Source organism: Danio rerio, chromosome 1 (assembly GCF_052040795.2).
Source record: "Danio rerio strain M-AB ecotype USA chromosome 1, GRCz13ab, whole genome shotgun sequence".
In the NCBI taxonomy this organism is placed as follows: Eukaryota; Metazoa; Chordata; class Actinopteri; order Cypriniformes; family Danionidae; genus Danio; species Danio rerio.
In genome coordinates this window covers 10,615,081-10,636,355 of record NC_141021.1, presented here as the reverse complement: position 1 = coordinate 10,636,355, position 21,275 = coordinate 10,615,081, and the positions used below count along the sequence as shown (strand labels likewise).

At 35.1% G+C, this 21,275-nt stretch overlaps 1 protein-coding gene and 1 long non-coding RNA gene across 24 annotated transcripts in view; both read left to right on the top strand.

Annotated features, from left to right (window-relative positions):
• The window catches only part of ubn1 (ubinuclein 1), a 192,149-nt gene that overhangs the window by 92,501 nt on the left and 78,373 nt on the right, over nt 1-21,275 (top strand). Inside the window, exons 3-4 of one of the 2 annotated variants that reach the window (NM_001446736.1) lie at nt 15,086-15,179; nt 20,175-20,381. The gene's annotated coding sequence lies outside the window, so the exon portion shown is untranslated. The remainder of the gene's footprint in view (nt 1-15,085; nt 15,180-20,174; nt 20,382-21,275) is intronic. The other variant, NM_001446735.1, reaches the window with a different exon arrangement.
• The window catches only part of LOC147846685 (uncharacterized), a 165,456-nt gene that overhangs the window by 92,747 nt on the left and 51,434 nt on the right, over nt 1-21,275 (top strand). For all 22 annotated transcript variants that reach the window (XR_015476212.1, XR_015476221.1, XR_015476210.1 and 19 more), the window contains 3 exons: nt 4,185-4,278; nt 15,086-15,179; nt 20,175-20,381. This is a non-coding gene — a long non-coding RNA (uncharacterized LOC147846685). The remainder of the gene's footprint in view (nt 1-4,184; nt 4,279-15,085; nt 15,180-20,174; nt 20,382-21,275) is intronic.

Here is a 21,275-nt window from a genome sequence, read left to right as displayed (position 1 = left end):
AAACAGGAGCTGGATTATTTAAAGCTTTATAGGTAGAAGCAATATTTTGTAATTAATACAGAACTTAATTCATGCAGTTTTTAGAAATGAAGCCTTATTGTGAAGGGTTGCTGATTGATCTTGACAAGGATATAGCATAAACTAAAAACTAAGCCTTGAAATTAAATTACTAACTACTAATAAAGATCAGCGAGTGTGTCTAAATATCGGTGTATAGGAAAAAACTAAAGCAATAATCAGAACGAAAAGAAAAAACAGATTTTCTCATATGCACAGTTTCATGTAGCTGAATGCATTTGATTTGTTGACATTTAGTAGTCATTTCTGCAAAAATGTAAACACAGCCTTACCCACGGCGGCCACATTTCACTCACAGATACGCAGATAAAGGTGTTTTATAGATCCCCGAGGGCAAATCCAGAAGCATCCTATCTGACATTCAGAGGTATCTGGTATCATAGTAAAACCATGTATGTCTGTGTGTCTGCGTGTGTGTGTGTGTGTGCGTGTGCGTGTGTGTGCGTGTGTGTGTGTGTGTGTGTGTGTGTGTGTGTGTGTGTGTGTGTGTGTGTGTATGTGTGTGTGTGTGTGTGTGTAGAGGTTTATAATGGACTAAACAGATACGTACAATCATGCATCCAGACCTTTGTTCTGACACTGACATAATCTGACTCCTCATGTTCTGTAACCTCCATCAAGCTATTAGCAGATTTCTTTTTCTTTCGCCATCTGCACACGTGCCCCTACCGTTTCTAGGGTACATCTTAAGCATGTCACTCTAATATCACATTTGACAGCTTAATATGTGTACGTTTTTAACATCTGTCGTGAGATTTGCATTTAAAATTCAGTCCCTGCGTGATCCTCAGTTTGCAGAAACAAAAATAACACTTGCATCAGGAAAACATCCGTCTCCAATGCTAAAAAGATTACACTGTTTACCAGCATATTTGTGACAAAGGCAATTAAAAAGTTGATTTAAAACATTTCTCTTAAAGACAGTTGTGGTGGGGAGAAAAGAAAGTTTCTTTGACAATTTCTTCATCTGAACTGGGATTTTGCAATTATCTCTAAGCTCGCACCATATGGTGTTATAAACGGATGCTAATCTTGCATTAGATGTATATTTAAGTTTATAATTTGTACTCTGCCACTCTTGACCTTAAGGGATGAACAGTCAATTTGATAGCTAAAGTCTTCTAATTGTAATTCATTAGTTTTCTGAGGGTTTCACACGTGATAGGATGATTTTGATTACCTGGGAGACATAAAATAAATAAATAAATGCATTCCTGTAGATTTGCATTAGGTAGGAACTTGAGAAAGCAACCAATTATATCACCCTGACAACCCACCTAGTAACACTAAAAACTTTAGAACACACAAGACGTGTCACTTTGAATAGTTTAAAATGGGGAAAAGTGTAATGATCAATAGGTTGTTTTCACTTGACGTCATTTATGATGCTGGAGGGCAGGAAGTGTTTCTTCTACATAGGAATCGCTATCAGAATGTCAATATATTTCTGTTTTATGTTGTTTATAATTTTTAAATCGACCAAAATAAGAAATACCGAACAGCTTTTATAGACTTCCAAACTTTTTGCTTATAAAGGGGGGAAAGTTCAAGAAACTGGCTGAAAAACAGAAGAAATGGCGGTATGTAATAAACATTTATTCAATACATCCATGTGTACAGGCTTTTTTTGAACACGATAATTCCTTTGACAGAATCAATAAAGATTATATACAGGCCTAGCTGTATGTGTATAAATAGAGTAATAATAATAATAATAATAATTCCTTATAATAATAATTCCACCTGGATAACGCGACGGCAGCCATTAATGTGTTATCTAAAAATCAAATCCAAACACCACCACATTAATACAAAATACAAGAGAATCTAAATAACACACCCTGCCAAGCAATCGCTACAATGAAATTTCTATATTGTTTTGCAATAATCCAGGTGTTTACTGGCGTTTCAGCAGAATAAACACCATAACATTAATGTCTATATGCGCAGCAGCGGTGAATGTTTGTTGATGGTAAATTCATTGACAGAACAAAAAAGCAATGCAACCCCTTTGCAACAAAACTAGACAGTTCTTATTGTGGAGCACTTCCCCCCCTTCCAAAAACAAATAAATAATATAATGTAGACTATACGTCCATACTTTTGCATGCTTTATCTGTTATTTTGTGATGTTTGAAAGATATGGGGAAAAACTATAGTAATTTAAAATAAACATGTTTTGAACCACATAGTAAAGTGTATAATGTGTATAACTTTTTTGTAAATAAGTGCTACAGAAAACTGTAGCATAGTAAACTGATAAACCGTAATAAATACTGTAACGTTAGTGTAAACTGTGGTGCAGTGTGATGATTTATAATATAGCGTAGAAAACTCAACAGTTGTGTTGTACCACAGCAACAATATAATCAGGGCTTAATTTGTACCGGAACTCCGAAATCTAATCCAACACCTCGTTTTACAGATCCCCTACTCAACTGCCCTCCTCCCCTGTCCGCTGTTTACTTTCACTTTCTTCCGCAACTCCCCAACCCTCTTTATTATATATATATATATAATTATTATCACATTATTATTATTACTAACCTGCATCAGTTGTGTTGCAAAACTCTAATTCTAAAATTCTCTTTCATGGCCTAATGGGATAGTTAATATGCGAATAATATACAGTAAATAGACGAGAAAAAAGCCAATTAAGGCACAAATGTAGCATTTATTATTAATATCAATGTCTTGATATTAATATTAAATATTAAATGTCAATACTAAAATCTTGATATTAATATTAAATGCTACTTTTGTGCATTTATTAGCTTTTTTTCTCGTCTATTTACTGGGTTAAAAATCTTAAATTATTGCATCTTCACCTGCTGGTGAAAAAGCAGCTGGCGATCTTCAATCTGCAATCTATTGTATTTCCTGCAGATCCCGGATGTAAGGTTAAATTTTAAGTTTGAACCACTCAATTTATGGAAGCGAATATTTGAACTGTAATTAAATTAACTGAAAATTGCCTTTTGAATATTATAAATCGTATTTTTAAAGGGTATTGAATATTTTGTAAGTGAAACCTGGAAATTGAATATGAATTATTGAATTTACAAGTATGCAAACGTGTTTGAAATATTTTTAGCTGAAATATTCACAGCTTAAATAAACAGCTATGTTAAATTTCAGGACCTACCAATACAAAAACTGGAATTCAAGTCATTAAACTGCAAGAACTTGATAATTCGGTGTAGCATTTTTTTTTTTTCAATTTTGTGCTGTTCAACAAGCTTTTTAATTCAACACTTTTGGCATTGATTTTGTTCCATACTAATCCACCACCTAAACCCAACTACTGTCTTACTAACTATTAATAAGCAGCTAATAAGTCTTTTATTGAGCTAGGCATCTTAGTTAATGGCTTGTTAATAGCATTAATTGTACATTAAAATAAAGTGTGACCAAAACTTTTTTTTTTTACATGCAATACATTATCATACTTGCGCTATGGCCACTATTTTAGAAAACACTTCAACGGGTAATATGTCCAGAAAGTGACAAAATTGTAAAATCACAACCCTACAACCTCTATGCATAATTAAAACAAATGTAAATATATAATTTGCACATTTTATTACTAATAAGTGCAATAATAGAGTGTTAATGGATATTTAAATAACATATTAAGTATGTATGTGATATTTTGATGTGCGTGTGTGTGCTTGTGTGTCTGTGTGTGTGAGTACACATCAGATAGCATTAGCTGATGATTACTCTCTGATGTTATGAGATTGATGACTGTTAATTATACACACAATTAGTCTCCTAATTAAACATTTATCACAGCGTTCATAGCGAGAGGGGGAGAGAGAGCTTGAGTTTATGATGGCTTTCATGCGATATCCATCAAGTGTATGTGGGTGTGTGTGCATCTGTTTTGTGTATGTGTGTGTGTGAGGTTGAATTGCTGCTGTATGCCCCCCCGGTTGGCTTTCTTTTTTCCTTCCTGCAGCTTTCCAGTTTTGCTTTTCTTCTTCTGTGTTTTTGTTTTTCAGCGATGAAACGACCCATCGGATGAATGCATGTCAGAGAAGTGTGACCCTCTCTCTCTTTCTTTCTCTCTCTCCCCCCTTTTTATTTTTCTCACTCTCATTCAGTATCCGGAGTTTGCAGGCCTTTCTTTGTGATCCGTGGTGTATAATGGTCATTCCTGCTGCTCCGGCAAACTGTGGACCAGGAGAGCATTTCCAGGTGACCAGAAAGACCACGCCAGAGCACGAGAGAGGGAGGGCTAAATTGTGAAATGATATGATACACAGTAAATTATGATAGTTGTTCTTAAATTAAGCAACAACCAATTGTTACTGCATATTGATAACTATTAATGATGCACTGCATTATTAGAGAGATTTTTTAAATATTATACTATATTATATTATATTATTTTCCCTTAGAATACAGTAATACATGCTTAGCTTATATATATATATATATATGTATATATATATATATATATATATATATATTAGGGATGTAACGATTCACCTGACTCATGATTCGATATGACTCACGATACTAATCTCATGATACAATTTAGTCATGATTTTTTAACAAAATTATTTGAAACAAATGAAAGGTTTTTGCATTATAATATTTTCTGGCAAAACTAAATTGTTATTTTAAAAACTAATTTAAAAGTAAAAAAAAAAATAATAATACAAACTAAAGATAACTCCGTTATAAACAAACTAAAACTGTGACTGTGGTGGAAAAAATAAATATCAGCATATCTGTTTTCTGGCTTAAGCCGAGGTCTTTCACATTTAAAATGCCCCCAGCTAAAAAAAAAAATTTAAACTGGGGACTGAGATGGCTGGTGTGGCAAGGAAAACCTCTCCTAACCAAGAAAGCAGTGTTCAGAGAAGGTCAATACCTTCAGGACATTCAGAGGGCATATTGACCAAGAGTGTCCAAGACACAAGAGTGGCTCTGGACTGACCACTGGGATAATGAAACTGATTATAAAATGACTAATTATATTGTAGAATAGAGATAGGAGTTGAACATCATTATGAAGGTGAATAATTAATATTACTTGTATAATTAATTAGTATAAGTATCAGTATGATACACTTAAGAAGAGATAATCTTATGATAATAATAAGCAAATTATTAAAATATGCATCAACTAATTTAAAAAATAGAGGGAAAAATTGTCTAATACCTGGTTCTGTAAACTTTGTCTTTCAGTCTGAAAAACATCTTCACACTTTCGCTAGCACCCACCCCCCCCCCTCCCCCCCCCCAATTTCTGTTTAATTTTTTCAACACATTTCTAAACATAATAGTTTTAATAACTAATTTCTAATAACTGATATATTTTATCTTTGCCATGATGACAGTAAATAATATTTTACTAGATATTTTTCAAAAGACTTCTATACAGCCTAATATGACATTTAAAGGCTAAACAATATTTGTTAGGTTTCATATTGTATAATAATTGTTGCCACGGCCATGTCATCCTGCATCCCTAGACCGGTTACTCACTGAAGTTAAGCAGGGCTGAGCCTGGTCAGTACCTGGATGGGAGACCACAAGGGAACACTAGGTTGCTGTTGGAAGTGGTGTTAGTGAGGCCAGCAGGGGGCGCTCAACCTGTGGTCTGTGTGAGTACTAATGCCCCAGGAAAAGTGAAGGGGACACTAAACTGTCAGTGGGTGCCGTCTTTCGGATGAGACGTTAAACCGAGGTCCTGACTCTCTGTGGTCATTAAAAATCCCATGGCACTTCTCGTGAAAGAGCAGGGGTGTAACCTCGGTGTCCTGGCCAAAGTCCCTCTATCGGCCCTTAAGATCCTGGCCTCCCAGTCATCCCCTTCCACCGAATTGGCTCGATCACTGTCTCTCCTCTCCACCAATAGCTGGTGTGTGGTGAGCGCACTGGCGCCGTTGTCCTGTGGCAACCGTCGCATCATCCAAGTGGATGCTGCACACTAGTGGTGGTGTGAAGAGACCCCCCTCATGATTGTGAAGCGCTTTGGGTGTACGGCCATACACAATAAATGCGCTATATAAAACACATTACATTACAACGTTATGTATTGTATAATGATGGTTTGTTCTGTAGACTATCGAAAAAAATATATAGCTTAAAGGGGCTAATAATTCTGACCTTAAAATATGTTTTAAAAAATTAAAAACTGCTTTTATACTCGCCGAAATAAAGCAAATAAGACTTTCTTCAGAAGAAAAAATATTATTAGACATACTGTGAAAAAAAAAAAAAAAAATCAAAGGGGGGCTAATAATTCTGACTTCAACTGTGGATGGATAAATAGATTAGACAGAACCTTTGTGTCTTTTGCTGGTATATTACCGAAAAGCATCTGATAACACGAAGGTTACTGAAGGTTATTGCTAATGTGATCTCAGCCCTTGGGAATACCTTTTTACTTGAGTATACTGGTGGCATTATACTGTGCATGTTAAAGTGTTTTGTTCATTTTAAATATCAAACGTGTTTCATTTATTCATAATGGTTAAAAATAATCATGTTAACATTTTTTTTTTTATTAAAATTAAAGAAATTAATTTAAATGAAAGAAAACTGGGCAATTAGGGTTGGTAATAAATCACAACTGATAAACATTTGTTTTACGCTCTTAAAAACACGTTCCAAAAGATTTTCGGTTTGATAAAGATTGTTTCAAACAGAAGTGCTTATAAGAACCATTTATTTCTGTCTGTGAAGAACATTTTAATCATCAAAAGGACCCTTTACACTGTAAGGAACCTTATTTGTAATGAAAAGCTGCCATGTTAACATTACTAGTAAAGGAGTCTTGTTGTTAAAAAAATGAAATATTACTTTATATTATATATTTATATATATGATTTCATTTTATATAAAAAAAGATCTATGTTGCATGTACTTAGCAGTAAATTGTGAATGATTTCATACAGCTTACCCTAAACATAACCTAAAAAAGCTGTAATGATAAAGCAGTAATTAACATTCCTTAATAGTCCTTTTGTGTTTTAATATAATCTTTAATCACTGTTTTAACTTGCATCTGCAGCTTTTTTTGGTTCCATAATTGTTTCGCAATCTCTGTTGAAGCTTCTGCTTCATGCTGACATCTGAAGTCCGAGTTACTAAGTCTGATTCCTTCATCTGAAAGTCTGGTGAATCATTATCAGCCACCAGCTGTTTGCAGAGAGTTCATGATCCAGAGCACAGTAAGAGTCTCTGAAGAATTTCAGGTACCACCAGTTTTTAGATCCTGTACAATCCAACATTTGCAGCCTTATCAAACATATTCTGTTTTAAAATCTTGGATTTGGTGTCCTTTAAGAGCTGACATGAGGTTAAGAAACAGTTTTAACGGTGATAAATTCAGATCTTTTGAGTTAAGACGTCTTCTTGTTCCCACAAAAAGACAGTGGTATCATGTACCCTTCAGTGGTTACAAAATACAACTTCTGCAGACCACCTGACAGATTTAAAGTCTGAGAACAGGGAGATGACCTGACAAAAAAGTACTTTAGGATTACCATTTACAGTGGTATCAGTATTACCCAACATAGGCTCATTCTGAAAACATGGCCCTATATACATTTCTGGAAATCACAAATTATGTAGCCGAAAGTATGTATGGTTGCATTTTGTCTTTAAAACGAATGCCACGGGGGCGGTATGATGCTGTTCCTTTTCATGGTTACCAGCTGACCACTTACCTCAGTATGGATGACTTATCTACTGTTACCGATTTGTCCAGTAGCTCACCATGTACGTCGGCAGACTTGAGACGCAGAGAGGAGTTGACCAAGACGACAGGGTTCAAGTCCGACAAAGAACGGTTCCAGAAAATAGGTAAAACAAAACAGAAGCCAAAAAATAAAATGAACATTTAAATAACAGGGTGAGAATGTGGTAAAATCTGAAAACGTTGTAAAAATCAGGTAAGTGCATTTTTCAGTATTGCTTTTTAAAACTGTTAGTTGGGTTTAGGGAAATGGGTGGGTGCTGGTCAATCTGTGCTTTTGAAAACACTATTGGTTGGGTATAGAAAATGATAAAGGTTGACAGCAGCCTCTGGTGGATTTACTGGAGAACAGCAGGTGCAAATGGCACTCGCGAGAGAAATTTGAGATCTCAAAAAGCATACGCAGCGGCCTGTGGTGGATTTGCGAAAACAAAAACTGCAAAAAAGCCTAACTCCTGGGACATATTTAGTGCTCTCCAGAAATATATGCAGGGGTTTGTTTTCAGAATTAGCCTGGGAAGGTTTTTTGAATCATTACCATATTCATCATTCAAAAAATGACTATATATGCTTGTTCAAACTAGTTGAGTTGTAGCAACACAATTATTAAGTCTTTTGGCACAACTTAATTATTTTATGTTCAGGCAACTTAAATTTGTAAATACCGATTAAGTTAACTGTGTTGGGACAACATAAGGGAATTTTGTGGGACCCAGTAATTTTTTACAGTGTGTGTTTTATATAGCACTCAAAGGTACTTGCTCTATATCTGTTTAAAGTATTACTTTTTCCCCCAATAGCCAAAGTATGTGCATGATATATATCCAAAAACAATCATGTTACTATACTACGGTTTAAAAAAATGCCATTATAATCACAAAAAGAGTATCTCATATTAAAGCTGATTTTCTTTGAAGCTGTTGTTCTTTTCAACTCGCCTTCAACTGTTTTTTTTTTTTTTGAAAGTCTTGAAACGAAAAGTGTGTTTACGCCATAGAAGAAAGAGGGGGAATGTGTGTGTTCATATCACTGACAGCCGAGCGAGGTTATGAAAACAGTCATTCTTCCCGTCATCGCTCCATAGCCGGTGATTTAGCGGTGAGTCGGCCCGGTGCAGCAGTAAAACGGCAGGCAGAGATTTACAGTGCACTCTGGGATATCACTCAGCGTAGAGGCCACCTCGCCACATCGTCCCAGCTCACCTGCTACTGTGTTTTACCAGCCAAGCCTGAACGGCCCCTAAAACCCCCCCCAGACCTCACACACCCCAAAACGCATTCAGAGAATTTAAACAACAGAATTACTCAAAATCAATCAGACCCGATTAATAATAATCGAGTACGAAACTAGACTGAGGATTTGGGGAAATGAAGGAACACATTAATCAAATACTGATCATTGTAGCTGACATTTGAAACAGAGAAATCTCTATTTGAGCTATAATGCTAAGATCCTCTAAAATACTGTTAAAGTCAAAACTATTAGTCCTTTTGTGAATTTTTTTTTCTTTTTTGAAATGTTTCCTAAATGTTAAACAGAGTTCAAAGATGTTCAACAGAGCAAGGGATTTTTCACAGTATTTTCTATAAGATTTTGTCTTTTGGAGAAAGTCTTATTTGTTTTATTTAGGCTAGAATTAAAGTTTTGATTTGTTAAAAACTCATTTTAAGGTCAATATTATTAGCCCCTTAAGCACAATTATTTTTGACACAATTCTATTCTATTGTTAAAGAACAAACCAACCTTATACAATAATTTGCCTAACTACCTTTACTTGCCACTTGCCTAATTAACCTAGTTTAGCCTTTAAATTGCACTTTAAGCTGAATACTAGTATCTTGACTAGTAATATCTAGTAAATTATTATGTTTTGTTTATGCTCATTAAAAAAGGTCATGCACATAAAAAATGTGCAGATTGATAAACCAGCAAGCTGAGCACATTGTAGTGGAATATCAGAAATGTTGTTTTGGTCATTCTAAAATGCCTTAACCATTTCAGTATACTGTTATAATATTATTAGTGAACTCCAGAATCAAGAGCATGTGTGCTCAGTTGCTTACGCCTTCAGGGCGTTCACTGAGTGTCAGGATTGCCTTCTGAGATGCAAGTCATTTATTAAATGAAGAAAAGATTCACTCAGCTTCTCCAACTGCAGCAAATTCTGTTTTTACTGTTGATATTTGGCGCCAGTTAATCAGGAAGTTGCCAGGAAGATGATTTTGTTCCACTAACTCATTTGATGGAAACGCTGCTCGATTCACACATCTTTTATATGATAATCCAGTTTTGCGCATAAAGTTAATTCGCAGTTTTGGATGGAAATAGCTAATGTGTGTGATTGGTTTATTATGTTTTTGCAGAACATCCCAATGTACAGTTGCAATCAGAGTTATTAGAACAGAACAAACCATCGCTATACAATAACTTGCCTAATTACCCTAACCTGCCTATTTAACCTAATTAACAAAGTTAAGCCTTTAAATGTCATTTAAAAGTGTCTTGAAAAATATCTATTAAAATATTAATTACTGTCATCATGGCAAAGAGAAAATAAATCAGTTATTAGAGATGAGTTATTACTATATGTTTATAAATGTGTTGAAAAAAATCTCTAAGTCTTCTGAAGGCTCCCTGACCCACCTCTTTTGGAAGCGTCCAAAACTTTATGATTTCTGGTGTGACACATTTAAATGGTTTTCCGATATGTTTGGTTTTACCTTGACACCTGACCCAGAAATGGATATATTTGGGTACTCTAGTTTTTTGCTGGATCATAATGTGTATATACAAAGCACCATCATTTATGGAAGGATTATTGCTAAGAGTGTCATTCTAAAACTGTGAAAATCAGATTCTGTTGCTTAATTTAAGACATGGTTAACTTATTCAACTCAAATATTGCACATGGAAAGAGTCCGATACGGAGTTATTGATAATCTTGCTAAGTGTTATAATATATGGCAACTATTTCTTGATCACCTGGACCAATATAATGCGGATTCTGAGCAGCAATGTAATTCTTAAAATGCTCACTATCCCTATTGACTGTCTCTTTGTATTTTCATTGAAACAGTTTCTGTGCCCTAATTGTTTTTTAATAATAACTGAATTTTTATTGTTTTTTTTTATCTATTTTTCTTTATTTTGATTATTGTACCACTATTTTTGTATTATCATGCTTATTCCTTGTATATTTTATTATTGTTGTGGTGTTTGGTAATTATTGAAAAACTTGTTTTTTTAAAAAAAAAAAAAGAAAAAAATCTTCTCTCTGTTAATCAGAAATTGGGGGGAAAAAATAAACAAGGGGGCTAATAAATCAGGGGGGTTAATAATTCCGATTATAACTGATAATCTAAAATTATCATTTATTTCTCAATAGATCTATTCATTTGAAATTATACTCAATATCTCAAAATATCTTGTAAAAAAAAAAAAAACACATCACAATGTCACTTTTTTCCAATATTGTGCAGCTCTATTCCAAACTTTCAAGGATTTACGTTAAACGCTTCATATGGGAAAAATACTTAACATTAGTATTTTTTATTACTTCAATTCTTTTTCAATCTTTCTCCCAACCACAGCATACTGTGAATCAAATGTTGTGCAACCACTTAAGGGTTAATTTCACCTATTTAAATGTTCATTCTATTTACTTGCATGCAGAGACGAGTGGGTGTGAGTCAAGTTGTGAAATGGAGAAACAGTTTAGATTTGTTTTTACACACTATATAGACATTTAATCAAGTCGTACAGATAGCTATAGATCTGCACTACATCAGTAATCTGATTTCTGCCGAACCAAATTGCTGTTTAATACAAACTACAAGATTTCACTTTTGACAGTGATTTCAGCAGTAATGAGGTTATTGCGGTCCATATGAATGTTATCATTTATATTTCAACAGTGCGTAATCAGCTTGAAAATGAACAATTTCATTCTAAATTGTTTCATCTGTCAGATTATAACGTGGACAATCCTGTACGCCGCTGTCACGAAGCGCTTGTGTAAGTTGTATACCGTGACTAAAGAATCGCTGCAAATGTGCCACGCATGGCAAATATCTTTCCTCGTGATCTTTTTTTTATATCTTCGCTAACAATAATTGATTATGTCCTGCCTCAATGCATTGTCTGTCACATTTTCTTCAGGAGCAGTGTAATTGGTTTGCCATGCTCTCTCCTCATGGACTGAATGCTTACACTAGATGACATTACTGCTGTTACTTTATCCGCTGGTATCTGCGAATGTATTCTTTTCAGTCGGCAGCTGGCTTTCATGCGCTCTGCGACATGGCTCCCGTAAAGATAACACATCACATATGAAGGCACGGCACAAAATTGATCTATATATTTGTCGAACCGCAGTCCAAACTTGTGGAAGATATGAGATCAGAAATTCTGCAGTGTGAAATGCTCTTTTTTAATACAGGGTTTCTGCAGGGTCTAAAATGTCAATAATGTTAAAGCTAAATTTTAGGCCTTAAAAAGTTTTAAATCTACTGAAATATTGTGTTGTAGGTCTTAAATCTGTGGCAACCCTAGATTGAAAAAGGGACTAGGTCGAAAAGAAAATGAATAAATGAAGGTCTTAAATCTTTTTTAACAGGTCCTAATTGTCTATTGTTCATGTATTGCTACCCAATCTGGGCATTAACACCAATGCAATCACCAACAATCTGTCTTAATAAACTTTTAACTTTTTATTTAAAAATAGCATTTGATTACTGCTGAGGATACTGACCTGACTTATGTTCTTGTATTATTAAATAATTATTATTGTAGACTGTAAACTGAAGTAATTGGCAGCTATGTTTTGTTCTATTCTTGGAAAGGGTTAAAGGTCGGCCCTCACGGAATCTGCACGTGCAGAATTCCATAGATTTTTATCCCATCATCAATTCTGTTTATTTACTTAAGTAAATGTGTGTAGATCTATATTTATTCAGTTTTTAAATTTATTGCGGTAATATTATTGACTAATATGAAAATGTTGATCTGATTTATGTACAATGCAGTTTGTACAGTAATATTTTCTGCCTTTTAGTAGTTATATGAGAAACTTGCTTTGTTACCAAATAAAATAAATCTAATTGGATTAGCATTTTAAACATTAAATAAAAGTTTCAAATATATTATTTTTTATTTAACATACTAAGGTTTCAGTTATATTTTTTATGACAGGTTTTTACCAAAATTCTCTGCAGAAACAGCAAAAAAAGTCTGCAGATTCCGTCTAGCCCTAGTCATTGGGTTTGTGAATGGATATACTTGAAAATTAATTTAAAAAAATGTAAAACTTATTTATTATTATTATTGTATTATTTAATGTATTAAATTGTGATCAATTTTTGGCTTGTGAAAATCTTTCCTAACGGCGATATTAAGTTTTATTTTAGATTTTTAACAAACCTTTCTTTTGATATCTTATTTTTTATGGATTAAATATGAGAAATACATTTATAAGACATTGGCTGCATGAATAAAATTAAATTGTGCTGATTTTCAATATCCAAAATGTGGGTCACTTTGTGTGCTATGTAATTGACACTTACAATGTTGAGCTGTCAAAACAATTGATCAATATTTTTAATGGAGCCGATAGCTTAATGGTCAGTGCGCCAACGTATAGCACAGCAAGCATCCTAAGCTCAAGTCCCGAATTGTGGATCTAATCTCAAATTAAACATTTATTCATCTATTTTCTTTTTGGCTTAGTCCTTTTGTTCATCTGGGGTCACCACAGCGGAATGAACCACCAACTTATCCATCATGTGTTTTACACAGCAGATGCCCTTCCATCTGCAACCCAGTACTGGGAAGAGTTCATACACACTTATTCACACATATACACTATAGACAATTTAGCTTAGTCGTCACCTTTAGCGCATGTCTTTGTACTGTGGGGGAAACCGGAGCACCTGAAGAAAACCCAAGCGAACACAGGGATGAGCTGTGCAAACTCCACACAGAAATGCCACCTGGCTTGTTGTGAGGCGACAGTGCTAACCACTGAGTCACCTTGTCACCCATATTAAACAGTTGATATGTTATTTAAAGTGATTTTGAAAGAGGTCTCTTATGCCCACCAAACCTGCATTAATTTGATTAAATGCAGTACAACAGTAATATTGTGAAATCTGACTATTTTAAAGAACTGTTTACTGTTTTAGTAAAGCTGACATTACTCCAGTTTTTACTGTCATATAATCTATCAGAAATCATTCTAATATCACGACCTGCAGCTCCAGAAGCATTTCCTATGACTATATTGTTGAAATGCATTTTACTGGTAGAAATTATCCTACAGCATTTATCATGCTTTCTGCAGCTCTAAAAAAGTCTTCATTTGTCCTTTCAATAATTAAAGTGCTTCATCACAGCATGAAATGTCAAATTTAAAGCTGAACAAAATTAATTTTGTTTTTCGAAAAGAAAATGTTTTTAAAAAATAAATTTGTTTTCTGAAGCTGTTGGCTGATTTTATTTCTAGTTTTAATCATCAACACTCCTTCACAAGTAAACGTGTCTTGATTTAGGAATCTTTAGATGTTTTCAGTGAAAGATGAGACAAAACATACAACACTTTAATATGATCAGAAGGAGTATAGTTATTCAAACCTCAAGCTAAAGAAACAGACACTGGTTTATTTGATACAATTTTTGTATAATCCCTGTATACTGTATTTACATTTAGAGAACACTACATGTTGCGTTGCACCAAATTATTATCTGATTAAATTATCTTTTATTGGTCTTACTTTTTCCTTTATAACAGCTGCTTAATTCATTGTCAGTACATTACCAGTACCTGTGTTTAAGTCAACATCAAGAATTACATTACGCATTTAAGGATGACGGTGCTGTGATGATTTGTGTTTGTAAAGGCAGTTTGCAGTTCTCCGTGCTGTCATTCTCTGAGTGCTTGATGTTTTTTTTATTGTTGTTGTCGTCTTCTGTGTGACTGATGGAGAGAGCATGTGTTTACTTTCGTCACCATGTGTTTACCTCAAACTACAGGGCCTCTCGTAAATATCGGCTTGAAGCCAGACAGTGTGCGGGTTTGTGTGTGTACGTATGTTTGTGTGTGCATGCATCAGTGTGTGTGTGCACGTGTGCATGTTTGTGTATGTGTCTGTGTGTGTTTGCATGTTGCATGTGTGTATTTGTGTGCATATATGCGTGTGTGTGTGTGTGTGTGTGTGTGTGAGGATGATCCTCACCAGGAGGCTGTGAACAGGAGTGTAGACATAACCCCTGATGCCACCTGTTTCCTGTTTTCAGGTGATCTGTGCTGGATTTGTTGGACAGGGTGGAGATCAATTGGTCACAGAAACCCCCATCTTCACCCTGTGTAGAGCGTGGGAAAGTCTGATTAGTGAGTGTACACTTCTTTTCTACATGGGAGAACGGATGATTGGAAACTTCACATTTCTTCCAAATTTAAAATAAAATGTTGAGATTTATAGCATTTTATGCATAAAATAACAAAAAATATATATTTATATTTATATTTAGACAACACGATAGCAATGTTTCAACTTAAAGAGCCCCTATTATTGGGTTTTTGAAAATGAGCTTCCATGCAGTGTGTGACAGGACTAAGTGAATGAAATCATCCAGCTGAGGTTTCAATCTGAAAGTGCGTCGTGTTCAAAACTATTGATTCTCTAACGAAATAGTCGACTCAGAGTCAAATAAAGTGAATCTTTTGGGTTTGGATCTATTGCATGAATGTGTCAGTGTAGATACGGTCCATTATTGAGTATGTAGTACCAGATCCCGTAAAATGTGAGCGCACCTTTCCCTTCAGACACTAGCAGAGGCACGGGGGATCATGGGACTGATTATTACACAAAGATGACGATCACTGACAGATGGAGATTCGGCTGTTTGGAATAAAGGGTTACAGTTACAGTTAATTTTCTCAGCAACACCACAGTATAGTCAACCTAATGCTGTGTTTGTTCCTGTTATTTTTCTGATTTTTGATACAATAACCTACGCTGCAGTGCAGGATTTGCCGGACGTTTGCGATTTAAAGCAAGGAGCAGCAGAGACTATTATGTATGGGACTTAGAGACTTTGTCAGTAACTGTTACAGTTCACATGGACCAGTTACTTCTTCCTTCGGATCATAACATATAAGTGGAATTAAAATTGTTGCCTCATTTTGTGTAGTTTGCAGAATATGTGTTTAATTATGTGTTATGAGTTGTAATCGCTCTGCGTGGCTTGTAATCATCTATCTATTATGGATCAGTGCTTGTAATGTATATCTCAGGTTAAATCTGTATGGAGCTATTTACATATTGCATCAAAAACTACATTGAAAACGCGACACATGCTTCTTTATTTACTGATTTAAATGCGTTTCTGAGCTGGGGATCTGCTGCCGTTTGCCTTTGCTATGATCATCATCAGCTGCTCCTCACAACTGCGGCACAGTCAATTTTAAAAATAGTTCAACTTTTGCCACTGTGTGGATTATTACTAAATGTGTGTTATTGTTGTTATTACTTGGGGTTAGCGTTAAGAGTAGAGTAATATGCTGGTGTTTAACTGCATTACTTTATTGCATTCCTGCATTGGGCTCTCACATACTCTGTGCTACTTCATAGCCGTGGTGGGCGTTTGTCCTGCTGTCGCACTGAACCTAGTCAACCAATCACAACAAGCTGGGTGATCGGTCCAATCAGCGCAGATTAGCATTGCGCTAAGGAAAGGTTTGGGAACCAATGAATCTGAACGAATCATATGGGAGTCACTGTGATAATTAGGTAAAAATAAATGCATATTATAAGACAATGAAAGTGTTTTTTAACCTTACATGCATATCAGCCTGTTGTTGGAGACCTCAAAACCAAAATATCACCTTTTATAATGCATAATAGGGGCTCTTTAATGAAGAATAGAATAATTAAGAAATCAGAAATTAGTACAATAACTCTGATTTTCAATCAAAAATGGGTTTTGGGGGGAAACACATCTCTATTATTTTATCTAAAAACTTTGAAATGTTATCAGAACTTTATATAATAAATCAACTATTATTGTTTTACTCAAATCCAAACCTATTTTTTAATGGTCTCTTTTTAAAGAACCTTTCAGCAACAGAAATTTCAGCAACATAGCTTCAGTCTTCACCATCTCATAATCCTTCAGAAATCATTCTAATATCCTGATTTGCAGCTCAAGAAACATGTGTTATTACTATTGTTAAAATTAATTTAGCTGGCAGAAATCAATCTACAGCATTTATCATGCTTTCTGCAAGTCTTTATTCATCCTATTAATGTTTATGGTGCTTCATTTATTCCAAAGCTTCTGCTATTTGCACTTTCTATTGTATGGTAAGTTCTTATCGCCATTGAATTGTGTTTGTATATAGGTCTATAGTTGTCTTAACCTTTAAATAAGTCAATGTGATGTATTTTTTTGCAGTGTTCACAGGTCAAGAACTCCTTGTCTTGTCCTTGACACTTTTTATCTCCATTCTTAATATCTGTACTAATGTGACCCATTGCTCCAAACCAAATTTTCTGATAAAAGAACTAATTTATTCTCTTTTTAGCTTCATAAAGAGACAATTATGTAGTAAAAATTTGGAATATGTGCTCCTCATTCAAAGATGTTGCACCAGCATGGAGATGTTAATGGAAGTATGATGTTATGCATTTTAACCTGTAGAACATGCCCAGACTCGCTAATTTTGTCTTTTCTTCACTCATAATTACCTCCGCTTCAAGTCAATTTCAAGCTGAACACTCAATTTACTGGAGCCAAATTCATTAATTTTGAAGAATACAGCAGTCAGCACGTCAAGAATGAAGTGCATTTCTAATCAATTCTATTTCTATATAGCGTTGAGTATACTGAAAACGTTAAAAGTAAATTGGCCACAGTGATGGATTGATCAATGGGTAGATCTGTGGATGTTTAAATGGATGGACCAGTTGGTGCAGGGATGCTAATTTAATGAATGATTACCATATTCATATACCATGGTCTTCTAAAGTTTTTTTTTTTTTTTTAAAGTGCGCTGATAAAAATTGAAGAACATTTTCAGGTACCTCCCAGTTATTGGTCTTAATCTGTACTTGGTGGTTAATTAAGTCTAAATGAAGAGTGGTACTCACAGGGGTAAACATTTCAGCCACAGCAACAGTCGTTGGCAAAGGTTGTTCCAAACAATTCTCGCCATTTAAAGTGTTAAATTATTTAAATTTCATGTGAAATCTAAATTTACAGTGTTGTTTATTTGGTAATGTGCCAGCACAAATGACTATTCTTTAAAAAAATAATCTGTACAAGTTAATCCGTTAAAAAATATAGATTTGTTTTGGTAATCTTAAATCACCGTCAAATCATTTGCTTCTATGTTTCAAGTTGAGGGCTGTGTTGATATCAGTTTGATGGCTTTGGCCACTATACTCTTGCACTATATGATGCACTACTCAATGGAAGTAAATCAACATAGTGAAATAAAAGTCTTTAAGACTTTAAAAGATTTTGGTCTGAAAGTCCTGAAGTGACCAAATCTCTCATCAACAGAAGGAATCCAAAGGCCAGAATAACCTTCGCTGAGGAGAACAATGTGCTGGTGGAGAACTGGTGCAAAGTTCACTTTAGTGATGAAAGCAGTTTAGGTTATTGGGTCTGACAGAATCAAGTTTGTCTTCAAAATGGGGAAAGACTGTAAAGAAGTCAGTAAAGGTAAAAGAGGGAGTGCCATGGTTTAGGGCTGTGGTTCTCAATTTCGATCCTTGGTTCCCCCATCCTACACATTTTGTATATCTCAAGGATCAGTTTGTGGAGTTGATGGTCTGAATCAGGTGTGTTAAGTAAGGAAGACATACAAAATGTGCAGGGCAGGGGGTCCGAAGACCTGAATTGAGAAACACTGGTTTAGGGGATGTTTCCTGGTGCAGGGGTTGCGGCTCATTTAAAGCTAGATGGCAAAATCAATGCAAATGTTCATCAGAACCGATTTTAATGCAAGACAATGAGCCTCATCACAAAGCTAAACAGATAAAGCAGTTTCTTAAGGCTGAAAATGTTGAGATGATAAAATGGCTGTCCAAAGTCCTGATCTAAACCTGAATGAAAATCTGTGGCAAGTCTTTGCCAACAAAGTTATGGCTAAAAAACATTTATGTTACTGAAGTGTGAGAGTCTGAAGAAGAGGGAACAAGATCACAGCAAAGCAGTGTGAGAGACTAGTGATGTACTGTGGATCAAGTGTTTTCCACAAAATAATGGGAAGTACTTTGTTTATTTTGTAAATCTGATTGTACTGATTGCGTGTTATAGCTACAACTAAAATTTATTTAGATTATTAATTGTGAAGATTACACTATTCCTGAACAAAATTAAGTGTTTAAAATTACTTAATTGCTTTGATCTCTTCTGTATATGTACCAAAATTTGGTTTTGCATGAAACCTATCCAAAAAACATGGTATTTCCTTGGTAAAAATCATAGTATAATGCAAAACTGAGACACAATTTGAAAAGCTGAAAGAATGAGTGAATTTGAGATCTTTAATAAATTGTGAAGAGACTAATTTGGCAGCTGAGATTTGGCTTAAGTTGAATGATTGTCAGTATTTTGAGCTGATTTTCTCATATTCCACACCAAACACACACACGCAGCAGGGCGATCATTTCCCAGGTCAAGGAGGTACATGGGAATTATCACTTTTGGAGACTCTCACCTGTTTTCTTTGTGACCATACAAATCTCTGTGTCCCACATCCAGCATGTGAAACTGCTGTGTATGCTCGCACTCAGACATATGTCTTTCAGATGGTGTCTGTCACACTGATTTAACGTTCAGGAGTGTGGGAATCCACCGAACGAATATATCAATATATCAGGTTGCAACTAATATTGGAAATGTATTTATTGCTAGATGGTTTGGGATCATGTTTACTTAAGTGGTACAGTTGTAAAGTTTAACAAAGCACAATTTGAATCTTTTAACAGTTCTTCCACAGGATCAAGTTGAAATCTTTTAATTTAAATAAAATTATATTCTACTAATGATTTACTTAGTATTTAATTTACTAAACAAATATATCACTGTATTAGGTGTAGTTGATTTTGGATATTTATTTATTAATGTGCAGTTCATTATGTTCATAAAGGTCATTATCAATACATTTCTTCTAATGTCTTAAATGGCACAGCTATATAAAATATATGATAAAATACCATTTGAACCTTGTCAAACAGTTACCTGTAGGATCCCATTACCTTAGCCAGCACAAATATTTAAAGTATGAAGTCAAAGCTAACTATATGGTTAAGTTAGCGCTCATTGTCCTTGTAATTAATTGAAATCTAAAAATGCACTTCCTGTTGTTTTTCAGTTAAACAGACATCCCAAGTCTCCCGGAAGTTGCAGGAGTATCCCGCAAATGCATCGAGACTCCCGGATGCCCGCAAATGAATGATAATCTCTCAGAAATTGTGCGTTTCCCGCCTGGTCCTTAAATACGTTGCACATCCCTTTCTCCAATGCATCCCTCCTAGCTCTTCAGGCATGTCAGACGCAACTCACCCCCACAGCTCTTCAGGTATTTGCCCCCACCGCTCTTCAGATACGTCTTGCACGCACACACCACTACTCGGATACGTCGCTCGCTAAACCAACAAAGCGAATTTGATGCGCGAATGAAGCGGGTAAACTTGAAATGTTCATGCGTCTATTTACATGCGAATAGCACGATTTTATTTGCACATGTCGGGTCTGTTTTAGGTATTGGGCGTGGCTAGCATACTTAACCACGCCCCTCCATCTGTCAGTTTCAAAAACAAACAGAAATGGTGAGGAGGAGGAGTCTGTTAGGTTATAGTAACTCCTCTAAAACCCTTTCTCCAATCTTTCTGAATGAACTGCCTACTTTACTACATGCAATCAGCTAGCAGTAGCAAAAACAAGCCACATCCACTGCTTCTCATTTAATGTTCAGTTTCTTTAGGAACTGGGTCACAATACGGGGAAAAAAAACTGTCGCAGCTTGCAAGTCATGTGGACTTTTTCAGGATTTTGAAATGTAAAGTTCAATAATTGAACATCATTGAAGAGAATGTAGTGAATTTACATAAGCGCTGCACAATAAACACATGATTAGCTTGGTAGTGGGTTCGCGGCATGCTCTCTCAATTTGCACCTATTCCTAACATACTGTGATGCAACAGATGGGAAGTCATCATTAGAGAGCATTAATTTCTTTTGTATTATCTTCAATAATTATGTGTGACAGAGAAAACAGCGGCAGTCAACATGGGATTACTGTGTATCTGATGAGCTTTCTGTGACTCAACTCAACTCCATTAAAAATAGGGCTGGGAATTTTATTTATTCAAATCACTTTTATTTATGAAATTAGGCCTTCCCTATACTTGTGTCTTAATAATTATTTGATTCTTACCAAGAACTTAGAATTTAATTGTGTTTAGACTGATTT